Raw genomic sequence first — 12,242 nt, forward strand, 5'->3', positions numbered from 1 at the left:
TATAAAAACATTCCACTTAACAAGTACAAAGCAAGTACAACTGAATCATTTTGTCTTAATGTTTATAATACAGCCCTTTATAAAGTAGTAGCTCTATATTTATATTTGTTTTATATAAGCAATCTACCTACGTTCATGGAGAAAATAAATTATTTTCATTAATAAAATAGCTAAAAACTGAAAAAAGAAACAATCATCCCCAGGAAAAGATATCTTTGCCCTAGTCCTTAGATTACAACACAACATGGCGGCAGGGGGAGGGGGTGGATTATAAAAAGAATTTATGAACAATGTCAAGAGTCTACGTTCCCAGGGCGCCTGGGTGGCTCAGTCGTTGGGCGTCTGCTTTCGGCTCAGGTCATGATCCCAGCTTCCTGGGATCGAGCCCCGCATTGGCCTCCCTGCTCGGCGGGAAGCCTGCTTCTCCCTCTTTCACTCTGCCTGCTTGTGTTCCCTCTCTCAGTCTCTCTCTCTGTCAAATAAATAAATAAAATCTTAAAAAAAAAAAAAGAGTCTATGTTCCCAATACAATGTGTCAATTATATCTCAATAAAATGGGGGGTGGGGGTGCAGGGAGACTGTGGTCTCTTCTACAGGTGATATTCTACATCCTTCTCAAACACAGACATTCCTATTAATTAACAATAATAGCTCTAATGAAATAATCCTGAAAGCTACAGGCTAGACCCTAGTAATATCAATGCAACTGACTTGGACTTTTTCCAGGACCTACAGAACAGTATACTGCACAACTCCAAGGAACACCATTCATGCAGAATAAGTTCAATACGAATCAAGCTCCTTGGAATTGTCTAATGCAGAGACTTTGGCTGCATCTCTTCCCCAAAATCAATATCCCTAATTGATCTGCAATACAACATCCTCCATCTCCACTCTAAATCCATGGCCATGCCTTTAACACACCATAAGCAGACCTCCTGCCTTAAAATGAACACAGCTCTGTATTTAGTAGGACTGAGCTTCCCACATGGTATGCACCACACAAAGGAGTTGCAAGTGTACTGAGATGTTCCTGGGTAGTAGCCAAAAGAAACACCCAGGGTACTTAAACAAAGATCAACCTCTTCCATTTACTTGAAGGAGACATACAAATAACTATGGTTTTCTCTAAGCGCTATGTATTGAAAAAGGCTTGGTGATCCTCCGTCAGACTCAATCTTCCCTTGTTAATACTAAAACGGATTAAGCATTCAATAAAGTATATGCTAGATGAACTGACTGAAATCATTCAAATGAATGATGAATATTGCCCCACTGCAGGGATATCAAAGGATTGGGCTCAATTCAATGATTTATAAGTTACCCATTCAACTTTAAGACTGTTTTCAGACAGAAATTAAATTTTATAGAATGCCTATGAATCACATTGAAAATATTGTGATTAGTTCTGTAAGTATAGCGTTACTAGGAAATGAGACAAACTACATTTTCTCTTTTTTAAGATTTTTTATTTTTTATTAGAGAGAGAGAGAGTACAAGCAGGGGGAACGGCAGGCAGAGGGAGAAGCAGGCTCCCCACCGAGCAGGGAGCCCAATGTGGGACTCGATCCCAGGACCCCAGGATCATGACCTGAGCTGAAGGCAGACGTTTAACCATCTGAGCCACCCAGGCACCCTACATTTTATTCTTTTAAAGAAAAAAAAAAAGACTATTTTTGCCTGTTACCAGTTTGTTAAGTCATCAGGAAAAAAATAGGACTTCAAAACTAGTTAGTTGGCTTTGAAACTTTAAAACCAAGATACAAAGACAGGATGGGAAAACAATTTTTTTTTTTTTAAGATTTTTATTTGTCAGAGAGAGAGAGCACAAGCAAGGGGAGCTGCAGGCAGAAGGAGAAGCAGACTCCCCACTGAGCAAGTAGCCTGATGCGGGACTCGTCCCAGGAACTCTGGGGTCATGAGCCAAAGGCAGACACTTAACCAACTGGGCCACCCAGATGCCTGAAAACAATTTTTTTATTTGCCTGTACTGAAAACTACAATTTGAGTAGGTTCCCATAAATTTCTGACACAATTTATGATCATTTAATTTATTTGGCAATCACTGGTATTGGCTTATTTATTCAAGTCCTAAATTACTCTAAACATATTAACTAACATTTACTTGATGTTTGCTATGTGCTAGATGCTGTTCCTTTTTTAATCCTCTTAAGGTAGATACTGTATTACTATTTATTTTACTGTGTGTCTAAGGTCATATGGTATTTAATAAGTTGGCAGAGCCTTAATTCAAACCTGGGCAAACTCTCAACCACTGACTAATCCAGTAATAATAAAACCCCATGACTGGAGGCACCTGGGTGGCTCAGTCGTTGAGCATCTGCCTTCAGCTCAGGTCATGATCCCGGGGTCCTGGGATCAAGCCCCACATTGGGCTCACTGCTCAGCGGGGAGCCTGCCTCTCCCTCTCCCACTCCCCTCTTGTGTTCCCTCTCTCTCGCTATATCTCTCTCTGTCAAATAAATGAATGAAATATTTAAAACAAAAACCCCATGATTGTTAAATTCTTTATGACAAATTAAGTCATAATCTATGACATGATACTGGTTCACTCTTCCCCTCATATTACTCCAACAAAATGATTATATTATCAGAAAGTATAGCCATAAAACACATGCCTTCAAAGTCAACTATATTTCAATAATTTTTTAAAAAAAATTTTATTTATTTATTTGACAGAGAGAGACACAGCGAGAGAGGGAATACCAGCAGTGGGAGTGGGAGAGGGAGAAGCAGGCTTCCTGCCGAGCAGGGAGCCCGATGCGGGGCTCGATCCCAGGACCTGGAATCATGACCTGAGCCGAAGGCAGACACTTAACGACTGAGCCACCCAGGCGCCCCTCAATAATTTTTTTAAAAAACATACTTTCAGTAGACAGCAAGGAAGGAACATGAGTATTATCAGGTAAAGCCAGAAGCTGAATCACACAACCAGACAAAGCATCAATGAATTCTGTCTTCTAACTCCAACACAAATTACATCATCTTAAATGAGTCACTTAATGCAGCCTCAGTTTCCTAAGCCATAGAATCAGGAAAGGAACATCTGCTCTCTACTATGAACCATCAAAATGAAAACAATAATTCTATTCCTAATATTGTAACCAGAAGAAAATAATCCAACCAAGCAGAATTACAGAAAAATATTTCAAGCAGTTACTTATGACAACAAAAACTTAACATCCAACAAGAGACCTGTTAAACGAATTATGCTGACAACTCAAGGAAATATGCAAAGTGCAGATGAAATTATGGAATACTGAAAATGTAATACACACCCACACATACAATATACCAACCATTTAGAAATCATGCTCAAAATGAAATGATTTAAAAAGATAAAGTCGGGACACGCCTGGGTGGCTCATTCAGTTAAGCATCCAACTCTTGATTCTGGCTCAGGTCATGACCTCAGGGCTGTGGAATTGAGCCCCGAGTCGAGCCCCAAGGTGGGCACCATGCTCAGAAAGAAGTTTGCTTGAGAGTCTCTCCCTCTCCCCTTGTCCCTCCCCCTGTTCACACACTCTCTCTCTCAAAAAAAAATTTAAAAAAATATATATATATATTGGACGCCTGGGTGGCTCAGTCAGTTAAGCATATGCCTTCGGCTCAGGTCATGATCCCGGGGTCCTGGGATCAAGTCCTGCATCAGGCTCCTTGCTCAGTGGGTAGCCTGCTTCTCCCTCTGCCTGCCGCTCCCCCTTGTACTCTCATGCTTTCTCTTGACAAATAAAATCTTTAAAAAACAAAACAAAAAACAAACAAAAAATAATACATATATATATAACGTCAATGAGAAACATGAATAAAAAATAGTTTCATTAAATTAATGGTATCATGGATAAAGATTTTCACAAACCTGAAACATTTATTATCTCCATGTTGTTGTTTTTTTAAGATTTTTAAATGTAATCTCTACACCCAACATGGGGCTCAAACAACCCCAAGATCAAGAGTCCCGTGCTCTACTGACTGAGCCAGGCAGGTACCCTCTCCAGATTGTCTTGACTGATTTACCATGTTGACCAAATACTACGCTATATGCAAACCCATTGGAAAATAATGTCTATACAAATACATATTGTTAATACTATTATTAATGGACAACAATAACCAAATCCAACGGACTTTAACACATAAAAAATTAGACACAGGCAAGAATTCCAGACCAAAGCGAGGCCTCCAATTATGAAGTAAAGAAAATAAGAATAAGGAAAAGATACTCTTTTTAAATATGACTCTTGTCTTCAGAAGAGCTTAAATACTTCACCTTGGAAAGAAAGACACCCAAATACACCAAATTGTTAAACCCATAATTCAACTACATACAAACTCACTAAACAACCACAATAGAAAGCTCAATAAGAGACACAATGATGAATTCCTGATCCCAAGACACTTGAAGATATCAGGGAAGACTCAAGTGAAGAAATGTCATCTGAGCTTAGACTGGCAGGATACGCATATTTCAGAATGGTTCTTCCTAATATCTCTATATGTCCAGCTGGAAGAAATATACTGGTGCTAAGCCTTTTTATGTAACTATTGAGCTGAACTGTGCTCACCCAAAAGTATGTCCCACAATATCTGTAAATGAGACCTCATTTGGAAATAGGGTCTTTGAAATAATCAAGATGAAATCAATTAGGGTGGGTTCCTAATCCAAAATAAATGTGTCCTTATAAAAAGGAAAAATTTGGAAGCAGAGAGACAGACATGCATACAGGGAAGATGATGAAGACACAAGGAAGACACCTTCTAAAAACCAAGGAACTCCTGAGGCAACTATACATTAGGAGAGGTATGGAACATATTCTCATAAGCCCTCAGAAAAAAATAACTTGACATTGCATTTCTAGTCCGCAAACCGTGATACTATTAAATCTCTGTTGTTTAAGCTACCCACTTTGGGCACTTTATTATGGCAGCCCTAGAAAACCAATATACATAGATTATCTTGCTTAATCTTCACATTATGAAATGGCATTATCTCCAATTTGCAGATAAACTGAGGATCAAAAAGGTTAAATCACAGTAAGAAAGACTAAGATTAAGCCTGATTAATTCTGAGGCACCTAGGTGGCTCAGTCGTTTATGTCTGCCTTCGGCTCGGGTCATGGTCCCAGGATCCTGGGATCAAGCCCCACATTGGGCTCCCTGTTCAGTGGGAAGCCTGCTCTCCCTCTCCCTCTCCCCCAGCTTGTATTCCCTCTCTGTCAAATAAATAAAGTCTTATAAACCTGATTAATTTTAAAGACCACTTTTTTTTAATTAAAGATTTTATTTATTTATTTGAGGGAGAGAGCACATGAGAGGGGGGAGGGTCAGAGGGCGACGCAGACTCCCCGATGAGCAGGGAGCCCGATGCGGGACTCGATCCTGGGACTCCAGGATTATGACCTGAGCCGAAGGCAATCGCTTAACCAACTGAGCCACCCAGGCGCCCAAAGACCATGTTTTTTTTAACTAACATTTTTTCCTCCAATTTTAACTGAATAAATATAACCAGAATTTGTTTTCAAAGTGTTTAAAGCAAATCTAAAAACCAATTAGGTTCAAAATCTCCATTTCCATTCTTTTATTGACAGTAACTTATCATTTCAACAGTAAACTTTCCTGTATAAGCTTGTCACTACTATTTTTAAAGGACTGATACTTCTACTTCAGTAACAATCAAGAAGTGGCTCTTTAGCCAAAAGTTATGGTTAGAAGACACCTTAGATATTATCTTTAAGGACTTCCACTAATGAAATTTTAATCAAAGGTATAAACCAGACTGCATTTCTAAGATAAAATAAGCTCAGGTGGTCCAGGTATGTTCTTGGGCTGTATGGGATAAAACTTAAATTGCTATTTTAATGTTAATTGAGCATTACCACAGATGTCCTTGGTCACCAATATCTTTACATGCATATCCAAAATTTAAGAGTTGAGTAAAGTATTTAAAGTCAGCTAACTCACAGAACAACAGTATCTTTTTTTTTCTTTTTAATTTTATTCTGGTAAGAATATATAACAGAGATCTATCCTCTTAACAAATTTTAAGTGTACAATACATGGATGAGTACAGGTACGACAAACTATCTTCTAAAACAACTTTTAAAAGTTTTTTTAAGATTTTATTTTTTTCACAGAGAGAGAACAAGAAGGCAGAGAGGCAGGCAGAGAGGGAGAGGGAGCAGCAGGTTCCTCCCCCACCCAGCAGGGAGTCCGACACGGGACACGATCCCAGGACCCTGAGATCAGGACCCTGAGATCACAACCCAAGCCAAAAGCAGCCACTTAACCGACTGAGCGACCCAGGTTCCCCTAAAACAACTTTTTAAAGAATATACAGTGATACAGAACTTGAGGTAAAGACCTAGGGATGTTATCACAGAACTTACTGCCAACTCTAGGACTCAGTTCTTGTTTTCCTTTTTTTTTTTCCGAGAGAGAGAGAGAGAGAGAGAGAGAGGAAAGCACACAATGTGTGCAAGAGGGGGGTAAGTGGGGGCAGTAGATGGAGAGGGAGAGAGAGATTCTTAAGCAGGCTCCATGCCCAGTGCTTAGCCCAACTCAGGGCTCCATATCAAGACTCTGAGATCATGATAGGAGCCAAAATCAAGAGTTGGATGCTTAGCCAACTGAGCCACTCAAGTTCCTCATGAATATTTTTAATAACCTGATTTAACATACCAAGTTTTAAAGGTTATACTAACAACTACAATGTACAGAGCTATCTGAATTTTACTTCGGAATTTCACCTTTTCTACCCAGTCAAAAGTGACTCCCTTATTCTGATGATAAAAACAGGTATTTCCACTATTTTACAAATAGGACACCAAAGGTAAGAGATTACATAAAACTCACAGTGATGTTCCTTTAATAATATATTGAGTGGGGGCACCTAGGTGGCTCAGTCAGTTAAGCATCTGCCTTTGGCTTGGATCATGATCCCAGGGTCCTGGGATAGAGCCCTGCATCGGGCTCCCTGCTCCATGGGGAGTCGGCTTCTCCCTCTGACCCTCCCCACTGCTCATGCTCTCTCTCGCGCTCTCAAATACATAAAATCTTTAAAAAATGAAAAAATAATATACTGAATGAATAAAATAAAAATACAGATAATCTTACATTCCTGTTTACAAAAGCACTTTACAAAAGCACTAATGATTTCATTATCATTTGATAATTTCAAAGCTTCTCTAAAAGTCTACACAGCACCAAGCCCACAGTAGGACCTCAGAGACTATAATCACCTAAACAGAGAAAAGAGACTTCCCATACTACCTCCATGCCCAACACTTAGCCCAGTACCTGGCAAAGAGTATATGTTCAATAATTATTGTCTATCTTGATCCAATTAGTCAAACTGATTAATATGCTATGCTTTATTACTTAAAAAAAAAAAATTTAAGCATGTATTTCAAGTTAATTTCAAGGGGAGTCCTTTGCCAATCTGCCCTACAAGAAATATTATAGAGTTCTTCGGCTTTAGCTAAAGGACAATGGACATAGCTCAAATCTACATGAATAAAGAACATGGTAAAGGTAAAAAAGAGATAAATACAAAAGACAGTAAAATGTATTTTTGTTTACAACACTTTTCTCACATCTGACTTAAAAGACAACTGTGTAAAACAAGAATTCTAAGTGTGGATGGGCACACATCATATATAAAAATATATCTGTATGACAATAAAATGACAATGGAGATGTGAAAGACCAATAAAGGAGCCAAGTTTTATTACTACTATTAAAATTAACTTGATATTAATACAATCCACATAATAAATTAAGATTTTAGTTGCAATCTTGACTATTTAACCAGAGCAACCACTAAGAAAATACTCTGTGTATTTGGGGTTGGGGAGGGATGCTATCATACAGATAACAAGGAAATTAAAATATTACACTAGGAAATATCTATTTAATATAAAAGAAGGTAGTAACGGGATCAGAGGAATAGAAACATAAAAAATAGTAAAATGGCAGACAGCAATCCTACCTTATCACTACTTAGATAAAATGTATATGTATTTAAAACTACAATTCAAAGACAGAAATTGGCAGAATGGATAAAAAATATGATTCAACTATATGATGTCTACAAGAAGACACTTTGTATCAGTCAGGAAAGGAGCTGAAAGAGGGGCGCCTGGGTGGCTCAGTCAGTTGAGCATCTGATCAGGAATTTCGACTCAGGTCCCTGCTCAGTGAGGAGTCTGCTTCAGATTCTCTCCTCCTCCCTCTCCACCTCTCCCCCTGCTCATGCAGGTGCTAGCACTCTCACGCTCTTTCTCTCAAATAAATAAATAATAAATTTTTTTAAAAAAAGAAGTTGAAAGCAAAATACTGGAAAAGAAGTACTATGCAAACAGTAACAGAGTGGGGTGGCTTCTCCTCTACATTAACAACACATAAAATATACTTAAAGGAAAAATGTTACTAGAGAAAAAGATCAAAATTTTATAATGATAAAAACATTAAAGAGGAAGGTATAACAATTACAAACACCATGCATGAAACCAGACTCCCAAATTCATGAAGCAATAACTGACAGAAATAAATGTAAAAAAGAGAAACAATAACAGATTTCAAAACCCACTTGCCGTAACGGAGAGAACTAGACAATCCATAAAGACACAAAAGCCTTAAATGGCTCTATAAACCAACTAGACCTAACAGCATCTGAAAAATATTCTACTAAACAACCGCAAAATATACAGTATTTCTTTTTCTTTTTTTAAAAAGATTTTATTTATTTATTTGAGAGGGAGAGAATGAGAGAGAGCACAAGAGGGAAGAGGGTCAGAGGGAGAAGCAGACTCCCTGCTAAGCAGGGAGCCTGATGTGAGACTCGATCCCGGGACTCCAGGATCATGACCTGAGCTGAAGGCAGTCGCTTAACCAACTGAGCCACCCAGGCGCCCTTCTTTTTCTTTTTTAAAGAGACAGCGAGAGAGGGAACACAAGCAGGGGGAGTGGGAGAGGGAGAAGCAGGCTTCCAGCTGAGCAGGGAGCCCCATGTGGGGCTCGATCCCAGGACCCTGGGATCATGACCTGAGCCGAAGGCAGACGCCTAACAACTGAGCCACCCAGGCGCCCCTAAAGTGTTCTTTTGTGTTTTTTGAATATGGTTGACACACAATATTACATTAGTTTCAACATAGTGATTGGACAAGTCTATTTGCTATGCTATGCTCACTGCAAGTGTAGCTACCATATGTCACCATGAAGAGCTATTACAGTATCACTGACTGTATTCTCTATGCTGTGCCTTTTATTCCCACGATTTATTCATTCCACAACTGGAACTCCTCTATAAGTGGAGTAGGGTTAAAGTGTTTAAGTGTTCTTAGGGTTTGTATACAATTAGGAAGAAATAAAGCATTATTTTTTTTTTTAAGAAATAAAGCGTTTTAAATTCTTTGTATTGTCAGGGAGGAAGGTAATGGGAATTTTAATTACTGATGAGTTAGGGAGGCTTGTAATTTCTAGAGTAACCTAGAGATGAAAAGAAACCAAATATGTAATTTCCAAACTTGAATTAGGGTGGAAGGAGCATAAAAGGAACAATAAAAAAATAATTTAAAACCAAAAAAAGGCAGCAAAGGGGAAAAAGAAAAATAAACCAAAGAGCAAATAACACAGCAAATTTAAACACAAATATATGGCTAATTAAAGTGGAATAAATGTTGCTGTTCATTTGACCAAAAAGATAATATTTAAAATTGTATGCCTCTAGGGGCTCCTGGGTGGCTCAATTGTTAAGCGTCTGCCTTTGGCTCGGGTCATGATCCCAGGGTCCTGGGATCGAGTCCCGTATCAGGCTCCCTGCTCGGCGGGAAGCCTGCTTCCCCCTTTCCCACTCCCTCTACTTGTGTTCCTTCTCCCACTTTGTCTCTCTCTGTCAAAAAAATTAATAAAATCTTTAAAAAAATTTTTTAAAAATAAAAAATAAAATTTTATGCCTCTAATAACAGAGCCTCAAAATACACAAAAACTGGCAGAACTACAAGAAAAAATAACATTACAGTCATAGTGCAAATAAAGCTCTCTCAGTAATTTACATAAAGAAAAAGTCACTGAGGGTTCAGAAAAAATTTCAATATACAAATAATAAAACTGACCTAATGGATATATGTAAACTACTTCACTCTAATTGTGAAATATACCTTTTTTCAAGCATTGGGACCATTTATAAATATTCACCATGTCCTGAGCAAATGAAATGTATCTCAACCATTTTGAAAGGACTGGAATCATATGGAACATATTTCCTGTCCACAATGTAATTAAGTTAGCAATTAATTACAAAAATATACTGAGAATATTTGTTTGGAAATTAACAAGTATACTTTTAAATAATCATTTAGGTCAAAGGACAAATCATAATGAAAATCAGAAAATATTTTGAACTAAATGATAAAATACCCCATCAACGATCAAGAGGAAGGAACATATACTGGCATTTTTCAAAGAATAGCAAGAAAAACCATGTGGCTGGAACACAGTAAGAAAGAGAGAAGAGGAAGGAATGAGGTCAAAGAAATGATTCAGGGAGAGATGACATAGGTCTTATTATGCCCTTTTACTATGAGTGAGATAAAAGTCTTTGAAGAATTCATGTTTTAATAGGATCACTCTGAGGGCCAAACTGAAAACAGCCTTAGGGGGTCAGGGTAGAATCAGAGTGACCTTCAGTTATTGCAATAATAATTCAGATGAGATAAAACAGTTATGTGAACCAATCTAGGATGGTGAAGGGGGCAAGAAGTAGACAAAGCCAATGAAATTTGCTAATGGACTGGACATGGATGTTACAAAAAGAGAGAATAAGGATCAGTCTGAGAGCTTAGGTCTTAAATACAGGAAAGATGGAGTTGCCACTTACTAAAATTGAGAAAACTACAGGAGAAGCAGGTTTGGAGTAGAAGCAGCTGAAATTTGGTTTTGAACAAGTGCAAAACTCCATTTCACAACCTAGTGAAAAATGCCCCAAAAAGCCACTGTAGGGGCACCTGGGTGGCTCAGTCGGTCAAGTATCTGACTCTTGGTTTCAGCTCAGATCATGATCTCATGGGTCCTGAGACTGAGCCCCACATTAGGCTCCTTGCTCAACAGGGAGTCCGCTTGAAGATTCTCTCCCTCTGCCGCTCTCCATACCCATGTATTCTTGGGCTCTTTCTCTAAAAAATAAATAAATCTTAAAAAAAAAAAAAAAGCCACTGTATATATGATTCAGGAGTCCCAAGAAAAGATCCAAGCTAGGGATATAAACGTGGGTCCAGATAAAAGATCAACAAAGTGAGAACAGACAGAGAAAGGTATCTGAGACTAAGGTCTGAGGCACAGAAATAGGTAAGGATTCTTCTTAATCTCTAATGGAATTGCTTGACCAACAGACTCCCCAATTCTATTCATATTCTCTCTTGAGGGGAAGAAAAGAAGAAAAAAAAATGAAACAGCCAAGCTCTTAGAAATAACATCACTATTATCTTTTTTCTAAATATTTTATTTATTTATCTTAGAGAGTAGGTGCAAGGCTGTGAGCACACAAAGGTGGGGAGGGGAGGGATAGACTCTCAAGCACGCCTGGCACTGAATGCAGAGCCTGACGTGGAGCTTGATATCACGGCCTGAGTCGAAACCAAGAGTCAAATGCTTAAATGACTGAGCCACCCAGGTGTCCCACTTACCACTATTATTTAATTTTAGTATGGTCTCCTGGAGAGCAACATCGTAATACCCTTTGAAGCAATACTCACATTCCTGGGACTACATCCTAAGAAATAATCCAAAAAGAAGGTAAAAGACTAAGGGCTATAAACACATTTTCACTTCACTGTTAACTATAATAACAAAAATGAAAACTACAAGACGGCTAAGCAAATTTAGAACAATTTGCTGGTCTATTAAACAGTCATTAAAAATTACTATGGGAAGGGGTGCCTGGGTGGCTCAGTCGTTAAGTGTCTGCCTTCAGCTCAGGTCATGATCCCAGGGTTCTGGGATCAAGCCCCACGTCAGACTCCCTGCTCAGTGGGAAGCCTGCTTCTCCCTCTCCCACTCCCCCTGCTTGTGTTCCTTCTCTCACTGTGTCTCTCTTTGTCAAATAAATAAATAAAATCTTCAAAAAAAAAAAAAAATTACTATGGGAAGCCAGGAGAGGCAAACCAACAAACTGATGGTTACGAGAAGGGAGGTGGGTGGAGGGATGTTTTCAATAGGTGATGGAG

General features: G+C 38.5%; 1 protein-coding gene across 6 annotated transcripts in view; it reads right to left on the reverse strand.

Moving 5' to 3' along the window:
- Nucleotides 1-12,242, reverse strand: part of NSD1 (nuclear receptor binding SET domain protein 1) — a 143,544-nt gene that overhangs the window by 82,156 nt on the left and 49,146 nt on the right. The window lies entirely within an intron of this gene.

This window comes from Zalophus californianus, chromosome 5 (genome assembly GCF_009762305.2).
Source record: "Zalophus californianus isolate mZalCal1 chromosome 5, mZalCal1.pri.v2, whole genome shotgun sequence".
Classification (NCBI taxonomy): domain Eukaryota; kingdom Metazoa; phylum Chordata; class Mammalia; order Carnivora; family Otariidae; genus Zalophus; species Zalophus californianus.